The 14,736-nt window shown below is 46.0% G+C and overlaps 1 protein-coding gene across 4 annotated transcripts in view; it reads right to left on the bottom strand.

The window, feature by feature from the left end:
* The window catches only part of LOC144770051 (uncharacterized), a 151,507-nt gene that overhangs the window by 107,681 nt on the left and 29,090 nt on the right, over window positions 1-14,736 (bottom strand). The window lies entirely within an intron of this gene.

Raw genomic sequence — 14,736 nt, 5'->3', positions numbered from 1 at the left:
AATCCTCTCCAACGTGAAAGTCACTGTGTAGTATATTGCTCTGGCTGAAGAGAGTTTCAGTGCTCTTTTACAATGAAAGCAACAAGAAAAAAAAAGGAAAATCAACAATCTTTGAGGTAAAGTGATAATGTATAAATTTGCTTAGCAAGCAAGGAGGATTTCGAGTGCATTATCTGAAACTGGGAACTAGAATCACGTTTAGACAGTGACTGATTATAGGCGTTCATGCTGTATTATTTAAATGAAAAACACTTTCAGTTTCCTGGTTCTAGAAGTTTTACTGGGATGAGCACTGGATTGGACAAGATCAGCACGGATTTATTGTATTTTCGTGGGGCAGATACCAATCTCTATGCTTCAGTGGCACAACAAAACTTGAGGGCCCCTCCCTGCAAGGTACAAGGAGACTCCCCCCCTCCAGACTCAACCAGGAGCTCTCAGTCCAGGGTACTATGCGGAGCGCCCGCCCCCCACCCCCAGCACCTCAGGGGCTGCGAGTACCTATGTTAAACCACTGCAATGCGTTAGAGCAACCCTGGGTTTTTATAAAAAAGGCCTTCTGTTGGATATTCAACTTGTCTGCTCTGCTTGTTGGTACCAATGAATCAAGCAATTTGGGGTACACATTGGATTCTATGGTGTGTTACCATGCAAATGCATTTGCTCTTAATATTCTGTGCTATAAAGTATTATCAGATTTTCTTTAACTGGGTGCTTGTAAGCTAACCTTTTGTAACAGATTAAGACAGAAGGATGTTATGTTATGTTAAGCGGTTTTATATAGCGCACAGCTGCCCCAGCAAAGGGCTGAAACAGAAAACAGCAGAACAAAGACAACACACAACAGTCTATAATGGAAAAAGATACGTTTTGATCACCCTACGGAATACCATGTAGTTTCCATGCCACGAATAACGGAGGGGAGCACGTTTCAGAGTCCGGCCGCCACTATACCAAATAAATGTCCACCAGCACGCGCCCTCCTCACCTGTGGGACCACCGCCAAATGCTGGCCCATAAACTGAAGTTGGTTAGAGGGGATGTAAGTTGTAAGCAGATTGGCCAAGATGTCTGGAGAGGAAGAATTAAACATTTTAAAAGACATGCAAAGAGTCTTAAAGTCGATGCACAATGCTACAGGCAGCCAATGTAGCCGACGGATAGCATTAGAGGTAGGACATGTCCTGGGCAGACCTAACAAGGCTCTGGTGGCAGTGTTCTGGATAGAGAGTTAGCTGCACAGTGACTGGCCATTTATTTTCTATAGCAACTGAAGGGGGTCAAAAGTGATGTTCCATTGATCAACCAAGCACTCTGCCTTGTGAAAACAATTTTCATCACTTTCCCAGCATGTTGTGTCATGCTCATGATATCCGGGGCGGGAATCACCCATTACATCGATGTCAATACATCGCGGTGCCATCGTACTGCGACTTTTACATCGCAGGATCGTTGACATCGCATGCTTTTACTACGCATGCTACAACGGCGCGATGTCATTAACATCGCATGCAACTACAACGCATGCGATGTTAATGGTGTCGTGTTCTCCTTGCCCAGGAACACACGCAGGACACGATGCTGGTTTTCAAGGTAACCTTATTGGCTAGTTACATGCTGGGCGCAGCGCGATGTTTCCATGACCTCTCACCCCAAGGTCCAGGTCCAGTCTGCCCTCTCGTCCCCACCCCTGACCGGATGTGGTGTCCGGTGTCCCCTGTCCCCCACCCTGTGTCCCCAGGGTCCTAGTGCCCTCGTCGGAGCACGACATCTCCCCCCTTGTTGTGAACAAAAACATTTCTTGCCATTTGTCCCCATTGCATTGAGAAAGAAAGAAAAGAAAAAAGAGAGAGAAAGAGAGAGAGAGAGAGAGAGAGAGAGAGAGAGAGAGAAAGAGAGAGAGAGAGAGAGAGCGAGAGAGAGAGAGAAACTCCACTCTTCTGACATGTCGGTGTCCACATCTCAGTCTCTTCACATCTCCTCGATCAGTATTTTTGTCTTTTTGCATTCTCTCCGTGGTCGCTGTTCTCTGACGTCCGTTGGTGACTCTGCTTGTGATGTTCGTCCCTTCAGCTCTTTCTTCGGCATTTCCTCTTCTTTGGTTTTCAGTTCCCTGAAGTGGGAGCTGTTTCGTGTAATGTTGTACTGGCCGGCTGATGCTGTGACCATTGGCCCCTTTACTTCCGTCACTTTCAAAGGATCTTTTGAGAAATCGCTGTCTGACTTTCTCGCCTGTCCCTGTTTCACAAGTACTGTGTCTCCTTCTTTTATTTTGGTGGTTGTTGCATGCCTTCTTTGGTCTGCGTAAGCCTTCATCTTCGCTTTCTGTTTATTGTCTCTTTCAGCTACATCTTTATTTTCCTTTTTCTCCACTTCTTTTATTTGTGGCAGTCTTGTTCTGCGTGAGCGCCCTAGTACTAACTCTGCCGGGCATCTTCCCGTGGAGCTGTGAGGGGTGTTTCGATAGTCTCGTAATACTGGACATAGAGCTTGTCCTGGTCATGTTTGTGCCAGCTTTGCCCTCTGTATCGCCTTCTTGATTGTTCCCATGAACCGCTCGGTCATTCCGTTTGCTTGAGGCCACAGTGGTGTTATTCGTCTGTGGTTTATTCCCAGGTAGGCCATGAATCTCTTGAACTCCTCACCTGAGAATGGTGGGCCATTGTCTGTCTTGAGAGTTTGTGGTGAACCCCAGGCTGCAAAAATGTCATCTAGCACTGGCAATGTCGCATTTGCTGATGTTGACGATACTGGGCTCACTATGGGGAACCTTGAGTATTCATCTATTATAACTAACAGGTAACTTCCTGTTTCCAGGGGGCCGTAGAAATCTGCTGCCAACTCCATCCACACCGCTTTTGGCAGTGGGGACATTTGTAGTGGTTCCGGTTTTGAGGAATGTCCTGTTATTTGACAGACATGGCAGTGCACCACTGTTTCTTCCACCATGCTATCTAGTCCTGGGAACCACACCTTTTCCCGCAACATTTTCTTGGTGGCCACCATTCCCCTATGTGATTCGTGTGCCAGTTCCACCATTCTTCTTCTCAGTGTCCGGGGCATTACTATCCTGGTGCCTCTCATTATTATTCCATTTCCACACTCTGATAGTTCTTCGTTTACCCGTTTGAACGCCAGCAGTTCCTCTTTGTCTACTACTCGTTCCACGCTGCTGTTGCCGTTTACGTGTCTCCATCTCTGCTCTTTGGTGATCTTCATTGTCTCCTGCATGGTATTGTCCTTCTTTGTCTCATGTTCCAGTTCTTCTAGTGTTATTGTTGCAGGTGTGCTGAGCTTCAATGCGAAATTGAGATACTCTTCGGCCATCGTTGTCGCTTGTGACCTTTGTGGCAGAGGATGTCGCGACACGTAATCTGCTGGGTTGTGCTCTTTTCCTGGCTTGTGGATTATCTTGAAATTGTAGTCCATGAGCCTAATTCCCCACCTTTCTATCCTTGGTGGTATCTTTGCGTTCGGGTTGCCATAAACTGTTATCAGTGCCTGGTGGTCTGTGACATCTGCCATGAGATACAGTTGTTCCGTTTTCTCTTCTTCACACTCTTCTTCTGATTCTACGGACAAGCTTCTTGCTCCTGTCTCAACATGCCTGATGTGTCTGCTTGTCGGCATTCGTGCTGTTCCTGGTCTTCCTCGGTCATTTCTGAACTGCATCCCTTGACACACGCTGGCATAGTGGTTTCTTCCATTGCATATTCTGCAGGTCTGGCCAAATGCTGGGCATGGGCCTCGGTGTGGGAACTCCAGTCCGCACCTGTAACATGTTCCTTCTTGTTGTTTCTTCACTGTCTGGTCACCTCTATCTTTTCTCCAGCCTCCCGATCGGTTGTTGGTCGTCATCCGTTGGATCTGTTCTCCACCTCTTACTTTGCCTCGTTCCATTTCTTTTGCATGGGCTGTTGCTCTGGCTTCCGCTCTTCCTAGTGCTAGGATGTTCTCCAGTGATATTGGTTCTTTTAGGACCCTCGCACGGAAATCTGTGTCGTGACAGCCCTCAATGATGCGTAGCCTTATTGCCTGTTCATTGTCGAATTTGTCAAATTCACAATGTGTGCAAGTTTCCGCAGCCTTGTTACGAAATCGTCCAGGGATTCTTCTGCTTGCTGGAAAGCGATCATGAAACTGTATCGCTCAAAATCAACGTTTATTTGAGGATCAAATTTGTCTGTTAGGCACTTTTTTAACTTATCATAAGTGGCAATTTCTTCTTTTGGTAGTGTCACTAGCAGATCCTCAAACTCATCTCCCACCAGATTTAGGAATAGTCCCAATTTCTTGGCTGTCGTGACATCTGTTGCGTCCACATAGATTTCAAATCGTCTGACCCATTTTTCCCATCTTATTCCAGTTTGCGGTTCAGATAGGCTGAATGGTAGCGGACTCCTGTACTGTGCACTTGGTTTTGGGTCAGCAATTCTTGTCTCTTGGGCACTTTCTGTGTTCTCTTTCCTCTATGTATTTCCTTTTGTTCCACTCTTTCTTTTGTTTGTTCCCCTTTTGTGTCTTTTCTTGCCTTTCTTTAACTTTTATTTTTGTTTATTGCCCCTCTTTGTTGTTATTTTCACCTCTTGTTACTTCTTGTCTCTTTATTTTTCGCTTTTTCTTTGTTTTGCACCTTTTTAATGCTTCTTCGCGCTTTGCCTGACCCCAAAATGGCCGCCGCGCTGACTCTCGCTTCCTATTGGCTCTCACGCCTCTCTTCAAAATGGCCTCCGTAATCTCGCGTTGCTTCGCGGACAATCAGGACGATGCCTGACTCCCAAATGGCCGCCCGTGTAAGCTCTGTTCTTAATGGCTCTGCCGCGTGATTCCAAGATGGCCGCCGAGACTCTCGCGAGAGCTCGCGCCAATTTCTTTCAAACTTCACGCTTCACTCAGGCGCTTACCGGTTCACTTGGCTTTTCTCTTACAGCGATCGGGGTGGGCTCCCGCGTCGCAGCGCTTTTCTTGGTGGCACTTCAGTCCTGTTCTCGCTCCGGTCACGATGCGATCCAGGGTGGGCTCCTGGTTTAAATCGCGATTTATTTCTGCATGCCGGTGGGCTCCGATCCCATCCTCGTCGCCAGTTGTCGTGTTCCCCTTGCCCAGGAACACACGCAGGACACGATGCTGGTTTTCAAGGTAACTTTATTGGCTAGTTACATGCTGGGCGCAGCGGGATGTTTCCACGACCTCTCACCCCAAGGTCCAGGTCCAGTCTGCCCTCTCATCCCCACCCCTTCCCGGATGTGGTGTCCGGTGTCCCCTGTCCAACACCCTGTGTCCCCAGGGTCCTAGTGCCCTCGTCGGGGCACGACAAATGGCAGCTTTACAGGTTTCGTGCAAATGTGTGAAATATTGGCTTTGTCAGTGTGCCGCCCAACTTGTATTTTGCTGTTTCCATCATTGCATCCAAATATAAGATACAAGTCACATCATAGATACAAGTCAGGACTATTGGCTTTGTCAGTGTGCCGCCCGACTTGTATTTAGCTGTTTCTGTCATTGCATCCAAATATATGATACAAGTCACATCATAGGTACAAGTCAGGACTATTGGCTTTGTCAGTGTGCCGCCCGACTTGTATTTTGCGGTTTCCGTCATTGCATCCAAATATAAGATACAAGTCACATCATAGGTACAAGTCAGGACTATTGGCATTGTCAGTGTGCCGCCCAACTTGTATTTTGCTGTTTCCGTCATTGCATCCAAATATATGATACAAGTCACATCATAGGTACAAGTCAGGACTATTGGCTTTGTCAGTGTGCCACCCGACTTGTATTTTGCTGTTTCCGTCATTGCATCCAAATATATGATACAAGTCACATCATAGGTACAAGTCAGGACTATTGGCTTTGTCAGTGTGCCGCCCGACTTGTATTTTACTATTTCCGTCATTGCATCCAAATATTTGATACAAGTCACATCATAGGTACAAGTCAAGGCTATTGGCTTTGTCAGTGTGCCGCCGACTTGTATTTTGCTGTTTCCGTCATGGCATCCAAATATAAGATACAAGTCACATCAAAGGTACAACTCAGGACTATTGGCATTTCTTTTAATCAGCACGATGTGAAGCAGGTTCCTTTTAGTCAAAGCGCCAGGATACCCGTTGGGTGACAGACACGCGCTATAAAAGTATACCAATACAATACCAATACAATTGTCAGTGTGCCGCCCGACTTGTATTTTGCTGTTTCCGTCATTGCATCCAAATATATAATACAAGTCACATCATAGGTACAAGTCAGGACTATTGGCTTTGTCAGTGTGCCGCCCAACTTGTATTTTGCTGTTTCCGTCATTGCATCCAAATATATGATACAAGTCACATCATAGGTACAAGTCAGGACTATTGGCTATTGTCAGTGTGCCGCCCGACTTGTATCAATGCAACTGTCCATTGATTTGCAAAGCGAATGGGGTCTAATACACCAAGTGTCGTAATTAAAACATATGGCTAAGTGTGCATTCAAGGGACTATGCGGCAGTGAGGTAAAAAAATGTTTTTAATGCTGTTGTTGCAGGTTGCCCACAGCACACCAGCATTTTCTGTATGTGTTTCCGTCATTGCATCCAAATATATAATACAAGTGTTATATTAAAACCCCTTGTTACCCGACATCACGTTTGGCAGAGTTATTAGACTCTGGCAAACAAAAAGCGTAGTAACGGGAGGCGATATCATCTACTGCGTTGTAATACCACTAACCATCTGGGACACAGCAATCGCGTGGTAACGGCATGCGATGTAAATGCGTGCTATGTAATTGTTTTTGCGATGTTAAAACTACGTTGTAATACCATGCGTTGTTACGGTTTGCGATGTACCGTCACACATCCATCCGGGGCATCAAACTCAAAAGTAAGTTGCATGCTCATATTTGCATGTGCATGTTTTTCTTTGCAACTATCGTACCCGGGTTGTTGCAGTGCAAGACCTTAGTTCAAGCTGATCACTACTTCAGCAAAGAAGGAAAAGAGGAGCAGCTTCTCTTATAAGTTTTGACAGTGTTTGTGTTTAACCCCTTCGCTGCTAGGCCTTTTCCCCCTCCTGTGCTAAGGCTTTTTTTGGTGTTTTGGGGTAGTGCGCGCTTAGGCCCTTGTAACTTTTTGACCACATAAGGGATCCGCGCCAAATTTGCGTCCTTTTCTTCCAACATCATGGGGATTCTAAAGGCGCCCAGGGTTTGTGGATTCCCTTGGAGGGGTCCCAGAAATTAACCAAAATATAGTGTTTTTTTTGTTTTTTTCAGAAAAATGGGAAAAACGGGCTGCAAATGAAAGCCTCTGGCTTTTTCCCTGAATATGGTATCAAAAAAGGGTTTGTGGGGCTGAATTCTCCATTTTCTCAGCTTTTAGGGAATGACAGTGTTTTGTCAGAGAACCGAAATTTTTCACTCAGTTTTGGCATTTTTCTGGGACATAGCCTATTTTTGCTATTTTTAGAGCTTTCCACCTCCTTCCAGTTAATGGTAGAAATGAGTTTGAAAGCAATAATGGATCCTGGAAAGCTTTACATTTCCGAAAAATAGACAAAATTCTGAATTCAGAAAGGGGTCATTTGTCTAAATCCATGAAGGGTTCGTTATAGAAACTAACAGTTAGATATTGGAATATTTGAAAATTTGTTGAAAACAACGGCCTTTTGTCTCAACGTTTTCACCTATAACTTTCTCTAATTTTGACAGCTCTTGGAAAGCAATATACCGTTACATCCGTTAGACCTTCCTGGTTGTGGGGATATATGGGACTTGTAGTTTCACCAAGAACCCGACGAACCCAGATCCAAAAACTGAGCAGCAACTTGCAATGGTATTTTTTCATTTACTGGGTATAGTGCACTTTGTCTTGGAAAATGTACACATGGAATAATCTGCATGAAAGACACCTATGTATGTATGAATTGGGTACAAATTATAGAGTTCAGAAACAGTATATAATTGCACATTTTCAAAGTTGGGAATACTCATACTAGCATGAGAATAATTGGTCATTTTTCATAAAGTTTTTTTTTCTACACAATATCTTTCATTCAAAGGGAGAAATGCAAGAAAGCTCAATTGGTAATAACAGTTGATTTACAAATCTGAATTACCCCAAGTGTCCCGATAAAAACGGTACCTCACTTGTGTGGGTCGGCCTTGTGCCTGCGACAGGAAACGGCGCAAAATGCAACGTGGTCACACCTAAATTTTGCAGTTACAAATTGACCCTTTTTTGGCAAAGTGCCTACCTGTAGTTTTTGCACCCTAGTTCTTTCGGCACCTAGGGAAACCTAGCAAACCTATACATTTCTGAAAAGTAGACACCCAGGGGAATTCAGGATGGGATGACTCGACTGCCTACCACCAGGTTTTGTTACCCAGAATCCCTTGCAAAGCTCAGATTTTGAAAAAAAAAACACATTTTCCTCACATTTCTGTGGTGAAAAGTTCTGGAATCTGCGTGGATCAACAAATTTCCACCCACCCAGCGTGCCCCCAGGTCTCCCGAAAAAAATGGTACCTCACTTGTGTGGGTCGGCCTTGTGCCTACCACGGGAAACGGCACAAAATGCAACGTGGTCGCTCCTCAATTTCCCAGTGAAATCTTAAGCTCTTTGGACAAAGAGACTACCTTTTGTTTTTGAGCCGTAGCTCAACCAGCACCTAGGGAAACCTAGCAAACCTATACATTTTTGAAAACTAGACACCCAGGGCAATTCAGGATGGGGTGACTCGTCTGCCTACCCCCAGGTTTTGTTACCCAGAATCCCTTGCAAACATAAATATTTGACCAAAAAAACACATTTTCCTCACATTTCTGTGGTGGAAAGTTCTGGAATCTGCGTGGATCAACAAATTTGCACCCACCCAGCGTGCCCCTAGGTCTCCCGAAAAAAATGGTACCTCACTTGCGTGGGTAGGCATAGTGGCTGCGACATGAAACCGCGCAAAACGCAGCATGGTCGCATCTCAATTTCCCAGTGAAATTTAGCACGATTCGGACAAAAAGACTACCTTTTGTTTTTGCGCCGTAGCTCTGCCAGCACCTAGGGAAACCTAGCAACCCTATACATTTTTGAAAACTAGACAACCAGGGCAATTCAGGATGGGGTGACTCGTCTGCCTACCCCCAGGTTTTGTTACCCAGAATCCCTTTCAAACAAAAAAATTTGACCAAAAAAACACATTTTCCTCACATTTCTGTGGGGGAAAGTTCTGGAATCTGCGTGGATCAACAAATTTCTACCCACCCAGCGTGCCCCCAGGTCTCCCGAAAAAAATGGTACCCCACTTGCGTGGGTAGGCATAGTGGCTGCGACATGAAACAGCGCAAAACGCAGCATGGTCGCACCTCAATTTCCCAGTGAAATTTAGCACGATTCAGACAAAAAGACTACCTTTTGTTTTTGCGCCGTAGCTCTGCCAGCACCTAGGGAAACCTAGCAAACCTATACATTTCTGAAAACTAGACACCCAGGGCAATTCAGGATGGGGTGACTCGTCTGCCTACCCCCAGGTTTTGTTACCCAGAATCCCTTTCAAACAAAACAATTTAACCAAAAAAACACATTTTCCTCACATTTCTGTGGTGGAAAGTTCTGGAATCTGCGTGGATCAACAAATTTCCATCCACCCAGTGTGCCCCCAGGTCTCCCGAAAAAAATGGTACCTCACTTGCGTGGGTAGGCATAGTGGCTGCGACATGAAACAGCGCAAAACGCAGCATGGTCGCACCTCAATTTCCCAGTGAAATTTTGCACGATTCGGACAAAAAGACTACCTTTTGTTTTTGCGCCGTAGCTCTGCCAGCACCTAGGGAAACCTAGCAAACCTATACATTTCTGAAAACTAGACACCCAGGGCAATTCAGGATGGGGTGACTCGTCTGCCTACCCCCAGGTTTTGTTACCCAGAATCCCTTTCAAACAAAAAAATTTGACCAAAAAAACACATTTTCCTCACATTTCTGTGGTGGAAAGTCATGGAATCTGCGTGGATCATCAAATTTCCATGCACCCAGTGTGCCCCCAGGTCTCCCGAAAAAAATGGTACCTCACTTGCGTGGGTAGGCATAGTGGCTGCGACATGAAACAGCGCAAAACGCAGCATGGTCGCACCTCAATTTCCCAGTGAAATTTAGCACGATTCGGACAAAAAGACTACCTTTTGTTTTTACGCCGTAGCTCTGCCAGCACCTAGGGAAACCTAGCAAACCTATACATTTCTGAAAACTAGACACCCAGGGCAATTCAGGATGGGGTGACTCGTCTGCCTACCCCCAGGTTTTGTTACCCAGAATCCCTTTCAAACAAAAAAATTTGACCAAAAAAACACATTTTCCTCACATTTCTGTGGTGGAAAGTTCTGGAATCTGCGTGGATCAACAAATTTCCATCCACCCAGTGTGCCCCCAGGTCTCCCGAAAAAAATGGTACCTCACTTGCGTGGGTAGGCATAGTGGCTGCGACATGAAACCGCGCAAAACGCAGCATGGTCGCACCTCAATTTCCCAGTGAAATTTAGCACGATTCGGACAAAAAGACTACCTTTTGTTTTTACGCCATAGCTCTGCCAGCACCTAGGGAAAACTAGCAAACCTATACATTTCTGAAAACTAGACACCCAGGGCAATTCAGGATGGGGTGACTCGTCTGCCTACCCCCAGGTTTTGTTACCCAGAATCCCTTACAAACATAAAAATTTGACCAAAAAAACACATTTTCCTCACATTTCTGTGGTGGAAAGTTCTGGAATCTGCGTGGATCAACAAATTTCCACCCACCCAGCGTGCCCCCAGGTCTCCCGAAAAAAATGATACCTCACTTGCGTGGGTAGGCATAGTGGCTGCGACATGAAACAGCGCAAAACGCAGCATGGTCGCACCTCAATTTCCCAGTGAAATTTTGCACAATTCTGACAAAAAGACTACCTTTTGTTTTTGCGCCGTAGCTCTGCCAGCACCTAGGGAAAACTAGCAAACCTATACATTTCTGAAAACTAGACACCCAGGGCAATTCAGGATGGGGTGACTCGTCTGCCTACCCCCAGGTTTTGTTACCCAGAATCCCTTACAAACATAAAAATGTGACCAAAAAAACACATTTTCCTCACATTTCTGTGGTGGAAAGTTCTGGAATCTGCGTGGATCAACAAATTTCCACCCACCCAGCGTGCCCCCAGGTCTCCCGAAAAAAATGGTACCTCACTTGCGTGGGTAGGCATAGTGGCTGCGACATGAAACAGCGCAAAACGCAGCATGGTCGCACCTCAATTTCCCAGTGAAATTTTGCACTATTCGGACAAAAAGACTACCTTTTGTTTTTGCGCCGTAGCTCTGCCAGCACCTAAGGAAACCTAGCAAACCTATACATTTTTGAAAACTAGACACCCAGGGCAATTCAGGATGGGGTGACTCGTCTGCCTACCCCCAGGTTTTGTTACCCAGAATCCCTTGAAAACATAAATATTTGACCAAAAAAACACATTTTCCTCACATTTCTGTGGTGGAAAGTTCTGGAATCTGCGTGGATCAACAAATTTCCACCCACCCAGCGTGCCCCCAGGTCTCCCGAAAAAAATGGTACCTCACTTGCGTGGGTAGGCATAGTGGCTGCGACATGAAACAGCGCAAAACGCAGCATGGTCGCACCTCAATTTCCCAGTGAAATTTTGCACGATTCTGACAAAAAGACTACCTTTTGTTTTTGCGCCGTAGCTCTGCCAGCACCTAGGGAAAACTAGCAAACCTATACATTTCTGAAAACTAGACACCCAGGGCAATTCAGGATGGGGTGACTCGTCTGCCTACCCCCAGGTTTTGTTACCCAGAATCCCTTACAAACATAAAAATGTGACCAAAAAAACACATTTTCCTCACATTTCTGTGGTGGAAAGTTCTGGAATCTGCGTGGATCAACAAATTTCCACCCACCCAGCGTGCCCCCAGGTCTCCCGAAAAAAATGGTACCTCACTTGCGTGGGTAGGCATAGTGGCTGCGACATGAAACAGCGCAAAACGCAGCATGGTCGCACCTCAATTTCCCAGTGAAATTTTGCACTATTCGGACAAAAAGACTACCTTTTGTTTTTGCGCCGTAGCTCTGCCAGCACCTAAGGAAACCTAGCAAACCTATACATTTTTGAAAACTAGACACCCAGGGCAATTCAGGATGGGGTGACTCGTCTGCCTACCCCCAGGTTTTGTTACCCAGAATCCCTTGAAAACATAAATATTTGTCCAAAAAAACACATTTTCCTCACATTTCTGTGGTGGAAAGTTCTGGAATCTGCGTGGATCAACAAATTTCCACTCACCCAGCGTGCCCCCAGGTCTCCCGAAAAAAATGGTACCTCACTTGCGTGGGTAGGCATAGTGGCTGCGACATAAAACAGCGCAAAACGCAGCATGGTCGCACCTCAATTTCCCAGTGAAATTTAGCACGATTCGGACAAAAAGACTACCTTTTGTTTTTGCGCCGTAGCTCTGCCAGCACCTAGGGAAAACTAGCAAACCTATACATTTCTGAAAACTAGACACCCAGGGCAATTCAGGATGGGGTGACTCGTCTGCCTACCCCCAGGTTTTGTTACCCAGAATCCCTTACAAACATAAAAATGTGACCAAAAAAACACATTTTCCTCACATTTCTGTGGTGGAAAGTTCTGGAATCTGCGTGGATCAACAAATTTCCACCCACCCAGCGTGCCCCCAGGTCTCCCGAAAGAAATGGTACCTCACTTGCGTGGGTAGGCATAGTGGCTGCGACATGAAACAGCGCAAAACGCAGCATGGTCGCACCTCAATTTCCCAGTGAAATTTTGCACGATTCGGACAAAAAGACTACCTTTTGTTTTTGCGCCGTAGCTCTGCCAGCACCTAAGGAAACCTAGCAAACCTATACATTTTTGAAAACTAGACACCCAGGGGAATTCAGGATGGGGTGACTCGTCTGCCTACCCCCAGGTTTTGTTACCCAGAATCCCTTGAAAACATAAATATTTGACCAAAAAAACACATTTTCCTCACATTTCTGTGGTGGAAAGTTCTGGAATCTGCGTGGATCAACAAATTTCCACTCACCCAGCGTGCCCCCAGGTCTCCCGAAAAAAACGGTACCTCACTTGCGTGGGTAGACATAGTGGCTGAAACAGGAAACGGTTCAAATCGTACGGTGGTGAATTTACATTACCTTATTGCAAAACTACCTTGATTTTGGGGGGGGGGATCTGAATTTGTGGCCCGGGGCTCGGTGGTATTCTTTGCAAAGTAGCAAACCTAAACAGTTCTGAAAACTAGACACCCGGGGGAGTCCAGGGAGGTATGGCATGCATGGGTCCCCCAATGTTTTCCTACCCAGAACTCTCTGCAAACCTTAAAATTAGGTAAAAATTGCACTTTTCCAAACTTTTTGGCGTGGGATCGCCGTGCCGGCAAAAAAGTCGTACCACCCTGCGTTCCCCTTGTTCTCCCGAGTAAAAGGATACCTCACTTGTGTGGGTGCCCCAAAGCAGAACACCCCAAAAATGAATTTTGAAAAAAGTAGTTTTTACTCATATTTACGTTTTACAAATTAAGCACCCCAGCCTAAGTCACTTGCCTTTGGCCCACCCACACAAGTGAGGTATCATTTTACTCGGGAGAACAAGGGAAACGCTGGGTGGTAGGACATTTGTTCCGGCAGCGAGATCCCACCCAAAAAAGTATGGAAAAGTTGGTTTTTGGACCAAAATTTCAGGTTTGCAGGGGTTTCTGGGTAGGAAAACATTGGGGGACCCACGCATGCCATACCACCCTGGACTCCCCCGGGTGTCTAGTTCTCAGAACTGTTTGGGTTTGGTAGTTTCCAAAGATGCCTGCCAAGCCCCGGGCCAAAAGCTCAGGTGACCCCCTCAAAAAATAAGATTATTTGGCTAAAGGTAATGTTTTCGTCTCCACAGTATGAATTGGGCCTTTTCCTAAAGCAGCCGCTATGCCTACCCACGCAAGTGAGGTACCATTTTTATCGGGAGACCTTGGGGAACGCTGGGTGGGAGGTAATTTGTGTGAGCCCAGTGATGCCACGCTTTCCCACACTAAAACGTGTGAAAAAAAAAGATTTTTTCCAAGCAAAAAATGAGGTTTGCAAGGGATTCTGGGTAAAGGAACGTTGGAGGATCCACGCAAGCCATACCTCCTTGGAAGCCCCCGGGTGTCTACTTTTCAGAAATGTGTAGGTTTCCCTAGATGGCTGTCTCGCACGGGGCCAAAAACCCGGGTAACCCCTCTTGCAAAAGCTGGTGGACATGAATTCTCCAGCTTTTGCAAGAGGGGTTACCTGGGTTTCTGGCCCCGTGCGAGACAGCCATCTAGGGAAACCTACCAAACCCACACATTTCTGAAAAGTAGACACCCGGGGGAGTCCAGGGAGGTATGGCATGCGTGGGTCCCCCAATGTTTTCCTACCCAGAACTCCTTGAAAACATAAAAATGTGACCAAAAAAACACATTTTCCTCACATTTCTGTGGTGGAAAGTTCTGGAATCTGCGTGGATCAACAAATTTCCACCCACCCAGCGTGCCCCCAGGTCTCCCGAAAAAAACGGTACCTCACTTGCGTGGGTAGACATAGTGGCTGCAACAGGAAACGGTTCAAATCGTACGGTGGTGAATTTACATTACCACCTTGCAAAACTACCTTGATTTTGGGGGGGGGGGATCTGAATTTGTGGCCCGGGGCTCGGTGGTATTCTTTGCAAAGTAGCAAACCC

Source organism: Lissotriton helveticus, chromosome 7 (assembly GCF_964261635.1).
Source record: "Lissotriton helveticus chromosome 7, aLisHel1.1, whole genome shotgun sequence".
In the NCBI taxonomy this organism is placed as follows: Eukaryota; Metazoa; Chordata; class Amphibia; order Caudata; family Salamandridae; genus Lissotriton; species Lissotriton helveticus.
This window is presented reverse-complemented; position numbering and strand designations above follow the sequence as displayed.